A 17,168-nucleotide genomic window follows, 5' to 3' on the forward strand; every position below is an offset into this window, starting at 1 on the left:
CGTGCGTGTAACATCCCAAATTTTCAATTTGGAATGTTATACACTAGATCATCATTGCATATAATATTTTCTTTTTCTTTTGGTTTGATCCTAGAAATTCTACACAACTCAATGACCCACGGAGAGAGTTGGGGATTTCGTTATTTTCATATTTGAGTTTTCTCAAATTTTGAGAATAGGATCATTTGATTTTAATTATTTTATCATCAATTATTTCTATTATAAAAATATGAGAGTGGGAATAAAATGACTTTCCCAAAATAAAGAAATATTGAGGATTTAATAATAAAATCAAATAAGATTTTATTTCAGAGTTTTTCGTTATTTTATTTGAATTTAGGAAAAATGTGCGTTTTTCAAAATTGCATTTAGGCCCCAAATAAATGTTCACCATGTGCGGCTTGATTTTAGAAGCCTGGGAAAATTTATTTCGGGATTTTTGGAGTCCGTTTAGTATTTCTATTATTTGTTTCTCTGCGCGGATTATAAAAAAAATGCAACCGACCTACGGGCCGTGTCCGACCTGGACACTAGGCCCGATCGGGCTTTATAAGCCGGGGAGCCCAGCCCGGAGCCTCCCCAAAACCCTAGCCCCGCCCTAGCGCCCCGCCGCCGCCCTGCGCCGCCCGCGCCGCCGACCGCCGTCGCCGCCACCGCCGCCCGCCGACCGCCGCCACCGCCCCGCCGCCGCCGGAGCCCCCCCGCCGCCGCCGGATTTCTCGCCGGAGTTGCTGGGTAGTTTTTTTTAGACGCCGGTTTTTTTCCGAAAAACCGTTTGGTTTTTCCGACGGTTTTATTCATTTTTTTAGTTTAGGTTTTTTAAATAGATCGGTTTTTTCCGATTTATTTAAATAGCGAGCGTTCGTTTGTTCGTTCGTTCTAGCGAACGTTCGTCGTTTTTCTTTTTCTCGGATTAAATCCGCGATTTTTCTGATCGCGATTCCTGATCCGATTTTCGTTTCAGTATAACTTTTCGCTCGTTTATCGGAATCAGGCGATTCAAGTGCCTGGAGTTTCGTCTCGAAACCCTCTATCCGTTTAACGAACTTAAACAAGTTTTTGCCACTGTAAAAATTTCCCTAGATCCATAATAGTAAACGAAGCCTGTTTCTTTTGCCGTTTGACTTCCGTTGCTTCGTTTGGTTTGATTCTTTTTGCAAACCGGAGTTCTTAAGTTGAAGCTTCTGTTTAGATCTCTTATTTGAGTTTTACCCGTGCATTAGATGAATACTTATTGTATGCTTGTTTGTTTGTCTGCGATAGAATACCCGGAGTGCGCCGCCTGTTACTTCGAATCTCTAGGTTTCGCGGATCATCAGCAAGGCAAGTAACACTTGGATCATACCTCCTACTACCCAGTTTTATTGCATTAGATCAATCCTCAAACATTGCATGATTAGGATCTAATTAAATTGTGGGATGGGAAGTAGTTGAGGTAGTACCTATTACCTGTTTATTTTCAAACCTTTGGGAGTTACTTCTACGTTTGCCTATTATGCCATGCTATGCTAGTAGACGTGGATTGGGTGAGTGATATCCATGACAGATGTGAGTTTGTTAATTTAATGGTTTATCTAAGGTGGCAACTTAAACACACATCTGGGTGGATTGAGGTACCTGGGTATTCCAGGATTGCCTGTTTTTCTTTATGGACTGCCACCCAGGCCCAAAGGGATCATGAGATTTTACATACTAGAAACTTCCGTGTGCAGCCACAAGCTATTATGGGCTCTAGCATGGATGATTAAGTCGTGTGAACTCTTACAGGGTAGACTAGCAGATGTAGGGGAAAGTAGGTGTAACGGTCTATCTATCGTAAGGTGCTAGCACTTCTGAAAGAATGTGTCTCGGTCATCCGTCTTCTCAAACACCATGTAGTGCGAGAAACCAAACGGAGGCGTTAGAGTCTTGTGGGGAAAAGTGCGCAAACCTCCGCAGAGTGTATAAACTAATCATGGTTAGCCGTGTCCCCGGTTATGGACATCTTGAGTATCTAGTACTTGGATTATTATTTCAATCTCGACATGTTACTCTAAATTAATTTTGTTGGGTTTTGTTAATGATGATGCTTAATTGGGATTGAGGATGCTGTCAACCATTCTCAATGTTTAACAACCACCATGATAGTTAAACAAATTTATTCCTTTGCAGTAGGGCAAAACTGGCTTTACGCAAAACTGTAACCATAGAGCTTTCCACCAGCAAAATATGCATATAGTATAGCTGTTTCATTCCATTACTCTCTATGTGTTACCTTGCCAGCATATTCCATGTGCTGACCCGTTTCGAGCTGCAACGTTAATGTTGCAGACTTTTTCAAACGACGATTAAGGAGTTTTTAGGTCGTGGTTCTATACTCTGTGATGCCATTGGAGTTGATGGACTCGCTTATCTTCTAAGCCTTCCACTGTTACCATTATTAGATGGCCTTAAGCCATATTTATTGTAATAAGTTCTCTATTGAGACACTCGATGTAATAAGTGTGTGATTGCTACTCTGTTATAAATCCTTCAAGTACTGTGTGGTGTCAGCATTACTGATCCAGGGATGACACCTGAGCACAGAGATCAGACTGTTTGAGGTCTAGTCGCTACAAAGATGGTATCAAAGCACACGCTGACTGTAGGACACGGCCACTAAGCTAAAGACCTAGAACACTGTTCACTCTCTTCTCTTCTGACCTCTCATCTTTTCTACTCTTTAGGATGGCGGATGCAAGGAACAAGTTCACGCAATCGGATGAAGATACACCCTTTGGACGTCACCTGAAGGAAATCACTAAATACCTAAACATAGGAGTACGAAGCTTCACCGGAACCTACAACGCCACTTTACCTGAAGAAGAGCGCTGGATGATTCAAGTTCAAGTTCCAGGAAGGACGTTCATGCCAGCCCATAGAGTTTTCTTTTGATGCACCAACTTGGAGTCTAGGGAAGAGCATGGAAGCTCACATCGCCATGGGTCGCATTGGAGAAGTCTACTGCAATGATCTCAAGGATACTATCTACCAATTTGTGGGCGCCGAGATGAGCACTGGGAGATGATCAGCACCAGAAAGGATAGATCAATTGCAGCTTTTATCTAGGAGTTAAACCATCACATTCGACGATAGGAGAACCAGATGTGCACCGACATGATAGACCTAAAGAAGGCTAAAACAAGAATCAAGGAACTGGAGGAAGAACTCAAGGCTACACATGAAGATTATGAAGAGGAAATCGAATTATTAGTGGGGAAGAATGACGATCTGATCAAGAAGATCGGAATATTTATGGGAGGCCCTACACCAGTAGATGAAGACGAAGAACCCAAGGAGATTCGCCCGGAAGACTACATCATCATCGACGACACCGACTCAGATCCAGATGATAGTGATGATGACTATGTTGATGAAGCCGGAGCAGATATAATGGAGTCTGCAACCGAAGAATATTTCTAGTAGACCACCTCATCAGTAGTAGTAGTCCACCATGTAAATACAGTAGTCCGAGCACTTTTGCGGTAGTTAGATCGATTGTATGCCCTTGTTTGATTGAATAAAGTGAATTTTTTGCTTTTGCCTCATGTGCATATGGGTAGTGTTTACTCTTTAGACCCCTCTATTCTTAAATCTCATCTTTTCTAAACCCTCAGATGCCTCCGAGACGTGACCCCGGATTTACCTTTCCACCGGAGCTCACCCAGTTGATCCAGCAACAGAACATATTGATGCAGTTGCTAGTCCAGAATCAGAATCAGGGGAACAACAACAACAACCCACCACCACCACCTGTTGATCACTTAGCCCGTTTTCTTAGGCTGAATCCGCCAGTGTTTTCCAGTAGCACCGAGCCGATAGTAGCAGATGATTGGCTCCGCAAGACAGCTAGAGAGTAAACCACAGCAGGATGCACAGATGCGGAGAAGGTGAAGTTTGCCGCACATCAACTTGAAGGACCCGCAGCATCATGGTGGGAGAATTTCATAGCCACTTTCCTTGTCGACACTGTCACATGGGACCAGTTTCAGCAGGCTTTTCGAACTGCCCATGTTTCAGCAGAAGCTATGGCCATGAAGAAGCGTGAGTTTCGCAACTTGCGCCAAGGAGGACAGACAGTTGGCCAGTATGTGGAGGACTTTAGCAAATTAGCACGTTATGCCCCAGATGACGTTGCTACGGATGCAGCAAAGTAGGAGAAGTTTCTGGAAGGACTGAATGATGAGTTGAGCATGCAGTTGATGATACCAACCTTCAACAACTACCAGGAGTTGGTAGACCGTGCTCTTATGATTGAAGGCCAGCAACAGCAAATTGAGAACCGCAAGAGGAAGTATGGACAAGGAAAGTACAATTCAGGAGCCCAGCAGAAGCCACAATTTACCCCTAGATCGGGAGGACATTTTCATCATACTCATGGAGGAGGTAGCTCGCACAATCACAACGGCACCAAGAATGGTAATGGCAATGGAGGAAGCAACGGCCAGAACCGTACCAACCCATCAACCCCACCCAAGAATGACCTGAGCCAAGTCACTTGCTTTAAGTGTCAGAAGACCGAACATTATGCCAACGAATGTCCTGAAGGCCAGAATGGCAATGGAAGCTCTGGGAAGAAGCCGAACCCTTTCAACAGGGGACAGGTGAACCACGTTAACGTGGAGGAGGTTGAAGAGCAGCCGGATGCAGTAATCGGTAAGTTTTTGGTTAAGTCATTTACTGCACTTGTTCCTTTTGATACTGGTGCATCGCATTCATACATATCAAGGGGATTTGTGGATAAGTATAACCTGCCCACTAAGGTTCTTAGAACACCTATGCTAGTAAGCTCACCAGGAGCGGAGTATATGGCCAGTGAAGGATGTTTTCAAGTGCCATTGAGTATAGGTAGGCATGTGTTTCCCTCGGATTTAATCATTTTGGAATCACAAGGATTGGATGTAATTCTGGATATGGATTGGCTGTCGATGTATGGGGGAAACATCAATTGCGCCAGTAAGACAATTTTTCTTACCACCCCAGAAGGGAGAAGGATCAAGTATGTATCCTGGCATGTGCTAAAAGGGACTCAAGTAAATTGTTTAACAGTAGTTGTGTAGGAGGAAGTACCAGTGGTAAGGGATTTCCCTGAAGTATTTCCAGAGGAGTTGCCAGGCATGCCACCGGATAGAGATATTGAGTTTTTGAATGAGCTATTGCCAGGCACAGGGCCAATATCAACGAGACCATACAGGATGCCCGCAAAGGATTTGGTGGAGATTAAGAAGCAGATTAAGGAGTTACTGGATAAAGGTTACATTCGCCCAAGTTCATCGCCTTGGGGATCACCAGTACTTCTAGTGGAGAAAAAGGATGGATCCTTAAGGATGGTTGTTGACTATCGTGGGTTAAATGAAGTAACGATCAAGAACAAGTACCCACTACCAATTATTAATGATCTGTTTGATCGATTGCAAGGAGTTAAGGTATTTTCCAAGATCGATCTACGATCAGGATACCACCAGTTGAAGATTCGAGAACAGGATATACCTAAGACGGCTTTTACCACCAGGTATGGGCTGTACGAGTATACCGTTATGTCATTTGGTCTGACTAACGCACCTGCCTATTTTATGAACATGATGAACAAAGTGTTATGGAATTTTTGGATAAGTTCGTTGTGGTGTTCAATGATGATATTCTGGTTTACTCGAAGAATGAAGAAGATCATAAGGAACATTTGCGTTTGGTTCTTGAGAAGCTCAGAGAACATCGGTTGTATGCCAAGTTCAGCAAATGTGAGTTTTGGTTGAAGGAAGTAGGATTCCTCGGACATGTTATATCCGGAGAAGGTATATCAGTAGATCCCACTAAAGTTGATACCGTGACCAAGTGGGAAGCACCAACAACAGTTGGAGAGATCCGGAGTTTTCTTGGACTCGTAGGATACTACCGGAGATTTATTGAGAATTTCTCCAAGATTGCAAAACCTATGACGGAGTTATTAAAGAAGGATACCAAGTTCATATGGACTGAGGAGTGTGAGGCTAGTTTCCAGGAGTTGAAGAAACGCTTGGTTACTTCACTAGTGTTGATTTTGCCAGACCAGACCAAGGATTATGAGGTGTATTGCGACGCTTCATGACGAGGACATGGAGCAGTGCTTATGAAGGAATGGAGAGTTGTTTCTTATGCCTCACGACAACTAAAACCCCATGAATTGAATTATGCTATGCATGATTTGGAGTTAGCAGCCGTAGTGCATGCATTGAAAACATGGAGACATTTCCTCATTGGAAATCATTGTGAGGTGTACACGGATCACAAGAGTTTGAAATACATTTTCACGCAGAAGGAGTTAAACCTCTGACAAAGGAGATGGTTGGAGCTCATCAAGGATTATGATATGAGATTGCATTACCATCACGGAAAGGCTAATGTAGTAGCTGACGCATTAAGCCGTAAGAGCCATGTCAATACACTAATGACGGGAGAAATACCAAGGGAGTTAGCCGAGGATCTTCGTGAGCTATGTTTGGAAATAGTTCCGAGAGGCTATGTAGCAGCATTGGAGATTCAGTCAACTTTGATGGATAGAATCAGAGAAGCCCAGAAGACTGACAAGGAGATTGCCTCTATAAAGGAGAAAATGAGCGAAGGAAAGCCTAAAGGATGAGCACGACACCCTATGGTTTGAAGACCGTGTTTATGTGCCCAATGACCCGGAAATCAGGAAGTTGATTCTACAAGAGGCACACGATTCACCATGTTCGATTCACCCAGGAAATACCAAGATGTATTTGGATTTGAAGGATATTTTCTGGTGGACCGGAATGAAGAAAGACATTGCAGAGTATGTAGCAGTTTGTGATGTATGTCAGAGAGTAAAGGCAGAGCATCAGAAGCCAGCAGGATTGCTATAGCCAATGCTCATACCCGAATGGAAGTGGGATAAGTTAGGCATGGAGGATGAAGCCACCTGGGAGCGAGAGGAAGATTTTCTCAAGGACCACCCAAACATATTTTCTAGCCAACCCGAATCTCGAGGGCGAGATTCATCTTAAGGGGGGTAGGTTTGTAACATCCCAAATTTTCAATTTGGAATGTTATACACTAGATCATCATTGCATATCATACTTTATTTTTCTTTTGGTTTGATCCTAGAAATTCTACACAACTCAAGGACCCACGGAGAGAGTTGGGGATTTCGTTATTTTCATATTTGAGTTTTCTCAAATTTTGAGAATAGGATCATTTGATTTTAATTATTTTATCATCAATTATTTCTATTATAAAAATATGCGAGTGGAAATAAAATGAAATTCCCAAAATAAAGAAATATTGAGGATTTAATAATAAAATCAAATAAGATTTTATTTCGGAGTTTTTAGTTATTTTATTTGAATTTAGGAAAAATGTGCGTTTTTCAAAATTGCATTTAGGCCCCAAATAAATTTTCACCTTGTGCGGCTTGATTTTAGAAGCCCGGGAAAATTTATTTCGGGATTTTTGGAGTCCGTTTAGTATTTATTTTATTTGTTTTCTGTGCGGATTATAAAAAAAACGTAACCGACCTACGGGCCGTGTCCGACCTGGACACTAGGCCCGATCGGGCTTTATAAGCCGGGGAGCTTTCCCAAAACCCTAGCCCCACCCTAGCGCCCGCGCCACCGCCGCCCTACGCCGCCCGCGCCGCCGACCGCCGCCGCCGCCCCGCCCGAGCCGCCGACCGCCGCCGCCGCCACCGTCGACCGCCGCCCCGCCGTCTCTGCCGCCGACCGCTGCCGCCGCCCCGCCGACCGCCGCCGGAGCCCCGCCGCCGCCGCCGGATTTCTCGCCGGAGTTGCCGGGTAGTTTTTTTTAGACGTCGGTTTTTTTTTCGAAAAATCGTTCGGTTTTTCCGACGGTTTTGTTCGTTTTTTAGTTTCGCTTTTTTTAAATAGATCGGTTTTTCCGATTTATTTATATAGCAAGCGTTCGTTTGTTCGTTCGTTCTAGCGAACGTTCGTCATTTTTCTTTTTCTCGGATTAAATCCGCGATTTTTCTGATCGTGATTCCTGATCCGATTTTCATTTCAGTATAACTTTTCGCTCGTTTATCAGAATCAGGCGATTCAAGCGCCTGGAGTTTCGTCTCGAAACCCTCTATCTGTTTAACCAACTTAAACAAGTTTTTGCCACTGTAAAAATTTCCCTAGATCCAGAATAGTAAACGAAGCATGTTTCTTTTGTCGTTTGACTTCCGTTGCTTCGTTTGGTTTGATTCTTTTTGCAAACCGGAGTTCTTAAGTTGAACCTTCTGGTTAGATCTCTTATTTGAGTTTTACCCATGCATTAGATGAATACTTATTGTATGTGACTTTGTTAATTTAATGGTTTATCTAAGGTGTCAACTTAAACACACATCTGGGTGGATTGAGGTACCTGGGTATTCCAGGATTGCCTGTTTTTCTTTATGGACCGCGACCCAGGCCCAAAGGGATCATGAGATTTTTCATACTAGAAACTTCCGTGTGCAGCCACAAGCTATTATGGGCTCTAGCATGGTTGATTAAGTCGTGCGAACTCTTACAGGGTAGACTAGCAGATGTAGGGGAAAGTAGGTGTAACGGTCTATCCATCGTATGGTGCTAGCGCTTCTGAAAGACTGTGTCTCGGTAATCCGTCTTCTCAAACACCATGTAGTGCGAGAAACCAAACGGAGGCGATCGAGTCTTGTGGGGAAAAGTGCGCAAACCTCTGCAGAGTGTATAAACTAATCATGGTTAGCCGTGTCCCAGTTATGGACATCTTGAGTATCTAGTACTTGGATTATCATGTGAATCTCAACATGTTACTCTAAATTAATTTTGTTGGGTTTTGTTAATGATGATGCTTAATTGGGATTGAGGATGCTGTCAACCATTCTCAATGTTTAACAACCACCATGATAGTTAAACAAATTTATTCCTTTGTAGTAGGGAAAAACTGGCTTTACGCAAAACTGTAACCATAGAGCTTTCCACCAGTCAAATATGCATATAGTATAGCTGTTTCATTCCATTACTCTCTATGTGTTACCTTGCCAGCATATTCCATGTGCTGACCCATTTCGGGCTGCAGCGTTAATGTTGCAGACTTTTTCAGATGACGATTAAGGAGTTTTTAGGTCGTGGTTCTATACTCAGTGATGCCGTTGGAGTTGATGGACTCGCTTATCTTCTAAGCCTTCTGCTGTTATCGTTATTAGATGGCCTTAAGCCATATTTATTGTAATAAGTTCTCTATTGAGACACTGGATGTAATAAGTGTTGTATTGCTACTCTGTTATAAATCCTTCAAGTATTATGTGGTGTCAGCAATACTGATCCAGGGATGACACCTGAGCACAGAGATCAGACTGTTTGAGGTCTGGTCGCTACAGTGCGGCAGCAATTTAGGATTGGACGAGAGGGCTGGAGCACTGTGACTGGATCAAAATCAAAATCAATTTACCCTTCAATTAAGAAAGAGACCCCACATTAACTAGTCTCCCTTTTATTCTGGGTCATAATTGATCATGATTTTCGCAAATAAAATGTATGTTATACGTTGCAAAAAAATATAATTTGAAAGTACATTCAGATACGAACGAAATGATACAATTTTTGGTGACATGCATTCACATTTTGCTTGGCAAATACAGTACGTGGTCAAACTTTGACCCAAAATACGCAAAACAAAAAAAATACTTCAAAGACCAGTGCCGCTCTTCCGCTCTTCTCCTCTTAAACCACCGCCGCTCCTCTCATGTTCCAATCTAAATCCAGCGCCGCTCCTCTCCTCTTCCATTTCAAAACCACCGCCCCTCCTCCCTTGTTCCAATCCAAAACCAGTGTCGCTCCTCTCCCGTTCTAAACCAAAACCAGCGCTTCTCCTCTCCTCTTCCATTCAAAAACCACCGCCGGCGAGTGAAGGTGCCATGGAGAAGTAGATCGATGGAGGAGTATAACCGATACGTAAGGATCGTAGATGGCGACCCTGTGAAGCTAGCTAGGATGTTGGAGATATAGTCTTGGTTTGACAACAAGGACCAACTAGCGGCAACGGCGACATCCATGGCCAAATATATGCAACAGAGCGAAAAGACGGCGATACTCTTGAAGGGAGTCGCGCGGGAGTACATAGAGCTGCTCCTCTGGGCCATGGAGCAAACAGATTCACCAAATCTGATCATGAGGGAGCGGTGGTGGGAGTATCGATCCCAGATGGAGCATCCACTAGAGATTGAAGGATTGAGCATCTACAGGGTGCTGGTTGTGAGGGTGACGTGACAGAGCGAGCCGATGGAGTCTTCGTCGAACGAACCCAACTGCGAGAGGAGAAAAACAGTTGGCCCGACGAAGCTTCCCCGCCATCCTCTCCCTCGCCATTCACATCATCTCACGGGGCGGCTGTTTGTCGTCGAGGAATAGGAGGGATTTGCCCCCCCCCCAGACCAATAGTTGGGCAGGTTGTGAATTGTCAGGAGGAGCTTAGGGTTGTTAGTATTTGCAGGTTGTGAATTGTGTTTTGTGTTGTGTATTTTGAGAGTACTTTCAGATATGAATGTCTTTTGAATTTCAGATTTGCAGTATTGAGCATATGAAGTATTTTATGAATTCTAGAGAGCTATTTTTAGCACTTAAAAAATGTAGTTTCATAGGAGTATAAAAGTGCAGACAATGTGATTCTCAGAGAAGAAACAACAAGTTTCAGTTTCAGATAAGAAAATCCAAGTTCAGTTTCATATAAGAAACTGCAACTTTCAGAGGCAGAGCATTTATATTAACATGGCCTTTTCAAACAGTGTTAACATCATGCTGGAAGTTTTATTCATGGTCGAAATTGGAACTACCAGCCAGTTAACATCATGCTGATCAACATTCATGCATAGCACATCTTCGTATGATGCACAGTCAAAAAGATATGCTATTTTCAAAATGCCCACACAATGTCGAGTGTGCGAAAAACAGAGAAAACGAGGGATGAAGTTTTGGCAAGTGTAGGACGTGGTGCGCGTAGATGACAATTGGGACCCACATGTCAATAAAGGCAGAGGCAAAAATTTTGGAGATATTTTCTCTGCATAGGTGGAATCGAACCCCAGCGGAACAGCTGTCGGGTCGTGTCACTCGGCCATTAGGCTAGTTCAGTTGTTTCGTTACTAATAAGGCACTTCCTCAGGTTGTCGGATCTCCTCCTGCGCCTTTGTGCGTTCGCCGCAAAGCCACTGTCTGGCCTTGTGAACATGCTGAACAAACGAGAGGAATCTGGAGAGGAATGTACGTGGAGAGGGGGACAGTCGGGACCCACCAGGTCTATGGCCGTACGCAAGTAAGTGCCTCATCGAAAAAATACTTCCTCCTAATGCTATAATGACGTTGGGGCTCACGGGTTTGTCAACATAGTTACATTTTTTAGGTGCTTCAACGTAGTTACTATAGGAGATAAATTCACAACGAAGGCGGGGAGCTGGCAGGTATCATTTATTATCACTGGGGCAGCCAGTATCAGCTGGGTTTTGGGCTCCCCCATCTAGCCTTTCTTTTTTAACATGCGCAGCCCATGACCTCAGATGGGAGGTCCATAAGGCTGCTTGTATGTTCTTGAGGGCCATCATGTATCGACCGGCCTATGGACCTCCCATCCGAGGTTTTATTTTTCCTGAAACATTGGCAGCCCAATTTATGTATTTTTTTGAAGAAAACACAGAGGTCTGTTCTATTTTTCTATATAAGAATAGGAACGCCTGGTCCAGCTTATGTTTCCCTTCTAACTATATTATATATATTTAAATTATTTTATTTGTTATTATATATTATTGTTATTGTCATCATATATTTAACAGATAGTTACATATGTAAGAAAACAATATCCCACATCTTGTTAACTTATAAAAATAATTTCTTAACAATAAAATTCTGGATTTTTTTGGCAACGAAAATCCTGGTGATTGTGTACAAAAGCTTGGTAAGATTTAAGGACCAATGTAATAACAAAATACTCAGCCCCTCTTTATTTTTTGATAACATTGTTGCGCCCACCCCAACATTATAATTAGAATCGGCCCAGCAAAATCGTGTATTTCGAGAAAGTGCAAATGGCCTGTAATTTTTTAGGAAAAACATAAATGGGCCACATGGACGCTACATTATTTGTTCACCCAGCCCAGCTAATGGACTGTAATTCAAAAAAAAGAGATCAAATGGACTGTAAATTCTACCCCACAAAAAAGACTGTAAATTCTGAAAAAATGGGTTGAATACATGCCACATTTTGGAGGCTGAAATGTGGGCCAATAGGCCGAAGCCAATGCAAGTTGTTGTCAACTTAGTCAACAAATGATTATGACATTGTTAGCCATTGGATTTACATCCAACGACCGACATCCATATTCAATCTCTCGTCTTCTTCCTCCAGCGCCGCCGTGACCACCTGCTCCCGCCTCCTGCTGGTAGCAGCTCTGCTTAGCACGCTTCGCTGTGAAGCGCTACTCCACCGTTGGCTAGGCCATCCTTCCACCCCTCCACACCTCCTGTTCTTCCCCACCGATTGCCTAACCACACCGCACCAGAACCAGTTAACCCTCGTACACCTCTCCGTCTGCGACTCCACTCCTGCGTCTTCCCATCTCTGGCTCGTTGTTGTTCGGGGCCTCGCCATCATCCACCACCTTCGATGCGCTCGGCGCGGAGTGGTCAACATGGTCAATGAACGACACCATAGGAAGTAGACTGTGCATGGAGAGGCTGACAGTTGGGTCCACGTCCACACGCAAGGAAATGCCTCCTTATTACGCGCAAAATAATGATTCCTCCACCTGACAGTTGGGACCCACCAGAAGGGCCTCTATATTTTGCGAAAAAACGTTCCCACCGCTGACAGGTCGAACCCACCAGCTATATCTTCGCACGCAAGGAAGTGTGTCCTTATTACGCACAAAAAAAAAATGAATACTCCCCTACTAGTTGGGACCCACCTTGGTGGGAGGCTGACTTGTGGGCCTACCAAGTTGACGGGGACGGTGTGCTTTGTCAACTTAGTCAATATGAACGATTCTAGCTCCAGTGACCGTACGATGTCCATCCAACGGCCGTAGTGCTTCTTCAACCTCTGGTCTTGTTGCTCCAGCCGCCCAAAGGAGCGCCGGTCGTGTCGCTTGCTCCTGCCTCCGGTGGCCGGCTGTGCTGCCGCGGAGGCTTCACCACCCCCTACTATTCCCACCGCTGGCCAGGCCATCCCTCTACTCAACCACACCCCCTGTTATTCTGCGGCGACGGCAGCCTCACACCACACCAAACCAGTGAACCCTCGTACTCCTCTACGCGTGGGCATCCACTGCCGCGTCTTCCCCGGCTCAGCGTCGTCCCCTTCCTAGGCCTCGCTGTCGTCCACCACCCTGGTGCTCTCGGTGCGGTGTGGTCAAGATGGTCAAGCAACAACTTCCATCGAACGTGGACTGTACGTGGAGAGGCTAACAGCCGGGTCCACGGCCGCAACATGGAAGTGCCTCCTTATTACGTGCAAAATAATTATTCCTCCACCAGACAGCGGGGACCCACCGGACGGGCCACCGTATTTCATGAAAAAATCGTTTCCCCTTGACTGCTGGGACCCACCAGCTACATCTTCGCACGCAAGGCAGTGCGTCCAGGCAAAAAAAATGATTCGCCCCCCTGACTGCTGGGACCCACCAGCTACATCTTCGCACGCAAGGAAGTGCCTGACAGTCGGGACCCACCTGGTCGAAGCGTACGTAGTGTTGTCATTCTGGTCGCGAACGTGTACGTACATACTAGTCGATGTAGAGGCGCCCACGTGTCATAGTAGAGGCGCACGTAGCATGTACACGTACGTACAGCGGCCAGGCTGCAAGAAAGTAAATACGGCCACGTACATACATACGGGGGGGGTCTCGAACGCCTATTCACGCATACGTACGGCCAGGGCTCGTGTACATGGCTGGGTCGGAACGGAGAAACAACGTCGTTGTCGTGTTCATGGGGAGCCAACCGGGTGGGTCGGAACGGAATGCGTCGTCGTGTTCATCGGGAGGGCTTGGACGGAACAACCCATGGAAACGAGGCCTGGCGTAACGCAGAACGGAGGAAATGGCCTTGTGTTCGACCGGCCACATTCGAAGCGGGATCCTGTTCATCGGGAGGGGTCTGGCTACCGCAAAACGGAGGAAACGGACCTCCTACGGTCGAAACGGGGGTCCTGTTGATCGGGAGGGGTGTGGCGTACCGCAAAACGGAGGAAACGGACTTGTGTTGGAGCGCTACAATCGAAACGGGGGTCCTGTTCATCGGGAGGGGTGTGGCATACCGCCAAACGGGACTCTACGGGATACTGTTCATCTCCAACGTCAACCCCATCCAGCCTCCACGGGCTACTGTTCATCCACCGTCGACCTCCTTCAGCCTCCACCTGCGACTGTTCATCCACGGGCTCCTGTTCATCCAGCCTCCACCGCGCGCTACTCCACCGGCTACTGTTCAACTAGCCCTCTCCACGGGCTCCTGTTCAACCACCCCTCCAAGTGCTACTATTCATCCTGCCCTCCACGGGGTGGTCCTGTTCATCCTGCCCTCCACAGGGTGCTGTTCATCCAGCCCCAACCGTCTCGATCGATCAGGGTACTATTCATCCAGAGGCAACACCACGGGGTCCTGTTCATCCACCCCACTGGGAATTGTTCATCCAACCCCCCCCCCCCCGCAACGCTCACTATTCATCCAGAGGCAGCATCGATCGACTTCAGTTAGCAGCAGTAGCGAAGGAATCGCTCGATAGGGTTCAGTTAACAGCCATAGATCGATCGCTCGGGTTCAATAACGCATAGCCTGCAGTGCAATCACTCGGGTTCAATTAGAGCCCAATGCCTCGCTCGGGTTCAGTTAGAGCCCAACGCCTCGCACCCACGCGCGTGCGTGTATGAGAGAAACACGCATCGCTCGGCCCCGACCACCCACCCTAACCGGGAACACCCCGATATTTTCCTCGCCCTGACTTCTACCATGGTTTTTTCCGTCATTGACAGCCCAAAGAATGTCATGCATCTGCGTCTCCGGCCCGCCCAGGACGAAAAGCCCATTTTCTGTCATGATTTTTTGTCATAGAAGTAGGCCCCCACCACATCTATGATGATACCGGGTTTTGTTACAATTATCGTCATAGAGGTGTCATAAGTATGACAAAAAAGATTTTTGTTCGGCCCCAAATGTCACATATGTGTCTTTTTTTGTAGTGTAAATATCTTATGGAAAAGAAAGATGCTAAACCTAGACTTATTCGATGGGTTCTCTTGTTACAACAATTTGATTTACATATCATTGATAGAAAAGGAGCTGAGAACCTAGTTGCTGACCCACTACCTATTGATGATAGTTTTCCTGATGAGCAGTTAGATGCAATAAATGTTTCTCATGGTACTCCTTTGTATGCTGATTATGCTAATTACATTGTTGCCAAATATTTAGCACCTAGCTTTACATACCAACAAAAGAAAAAAAATCTTCCATGATTTAAGACATTACTTCTGGGATGACCCACATATTTATAAAGGAGTAGATGGTATTATTAGACGTTGTGTACCTGAGCATGAACAGGGACAAATCCTACGGAAATGTCAGTCCGAGGCTTATGGAGGGAATCATGCTGGAGATAGAACTGCTCACAAAGTATTGTAATCTGGATTTTATTGGCCTACTTGATGGGGAACGTAGTAATAATTCAAAATTTTCCTACGTGTCACCAAGATCAATCTAGGAGATGCTAGCAATGAGAGAGAGGGAGTGTATCTTAATACCCTTGAAGATCACTAAGAGGAAGCATTACAAGAACGCGGTAGATGGAGTCGAACTCGTGGTGATTCAAATCGCGGAAGATCCGATCAAGCGCCGAACGGACGGCACCTCCGCGTTCGACACCCGTACAGCACGGGGACATCTCCTCCTTCTTGATCCAGCAAGGGGGAGGAGAAGTTGAGGGAGAACTCTGGTAGCACGATGGCGTGGTGGTGGTGGAGCTCGTGGTTCTCCGGCATTGCTACGCTAAGCACTACGATGGGGAGGAGGTGTTGGAGGAGGGACGGGCTGCGCCAGGGGAAGGGGCTGTGGCTGCCCTCCCAACCCCTCTTTTTATAGGGTGAAGGGGAGAGGGGGTCGGAGCCCCTAGATGCATCTAAAGGGGGGCGGCGGCCAAGGGGGGAGGCTTGCCCCACCAAGAAAGGTGGGAGACGCCATGGGCCCTTGGGGGGCGAACCAGCCCACCAGCGGCTGGTTCCCATATTCTGCCCATTAAGTCCCCCGGTGCAGGTGGTCCCACTCGGTGGACCCCGAGACACCTTTTGGTGGTCCCGATACAATACCGATAATCCCTGAAACTATTCCGACGACTGAAACTGGACTACCCATATATAGATCTTCAACTTTGGACCATTCTGGAACTCCTCGTGACGTTTAGGATCTCATCCGGGACTCCGAACAACCTTCGGTAACCACATACAATTTCCCATAACAACTCTAGCGTCACCAAACCTTAAGTGTGTAGACCCTACGGGTTCAGGAACCATGTAGACATGACAGAGACATCTCTCCGGCCAATAACCAATAGCAGGATCTGGATACCCATGTTGGCTCTAACATGTTGCACCATGATCTCATCGGATGAACCACGATGTCGGGGATTCAATCAATCCCTTATACAATTCCCTACGGGTTCAGGAACCATGTAGACTCTAACATGTGTAGACCCTACGGGTTCAGGAACCATGTAGACATGACAGAGACATCTCTCCGGCCAATAACCAATAGCAGGATCTGGATACCCAGGTTGGCTCTAACATGTTGCACCATGATCTCATCGGATGAACCACGATGTCGGGGATTCAATCAATCCCTTATACAATTCCCTTTGCATCGGTATGTTACTTGACCGAGATTCGATTGTTGGTATCCCCATACCTCGTTCAATCTTGTTACCAGCAAGTCTCTTTACTCGTTCCGTAACGCATGATCCCGTGACCAACTCCTTAGTCACATTGAGCTCATTATGATGATGCATTACTGAGTGGGCCCAGAGATATCTCTCCGTCATAGGGAGTGACAAATCCCAGTCTCAATTCGTGCCAACCCAACAGACACTTTGGGAGATACCTCTAGTGCACCTTTATAGTCACCCAGTTACGTTGTGACGTTTGATACACC

The sequence above is a fragment of the Triticum urartu genome, chromosome 3 (assembly GCF_003073215.2).
Source record: "Triticum urartu cultivar G1812 chromosome 3, Tu2.1, whole genome shotgun sequence".
NCBI lineage: Eukaryota > Viridiplantae > Streptophyta > Magnoliopsida > Poales > Poaceae > Triticum > Triticum urartu.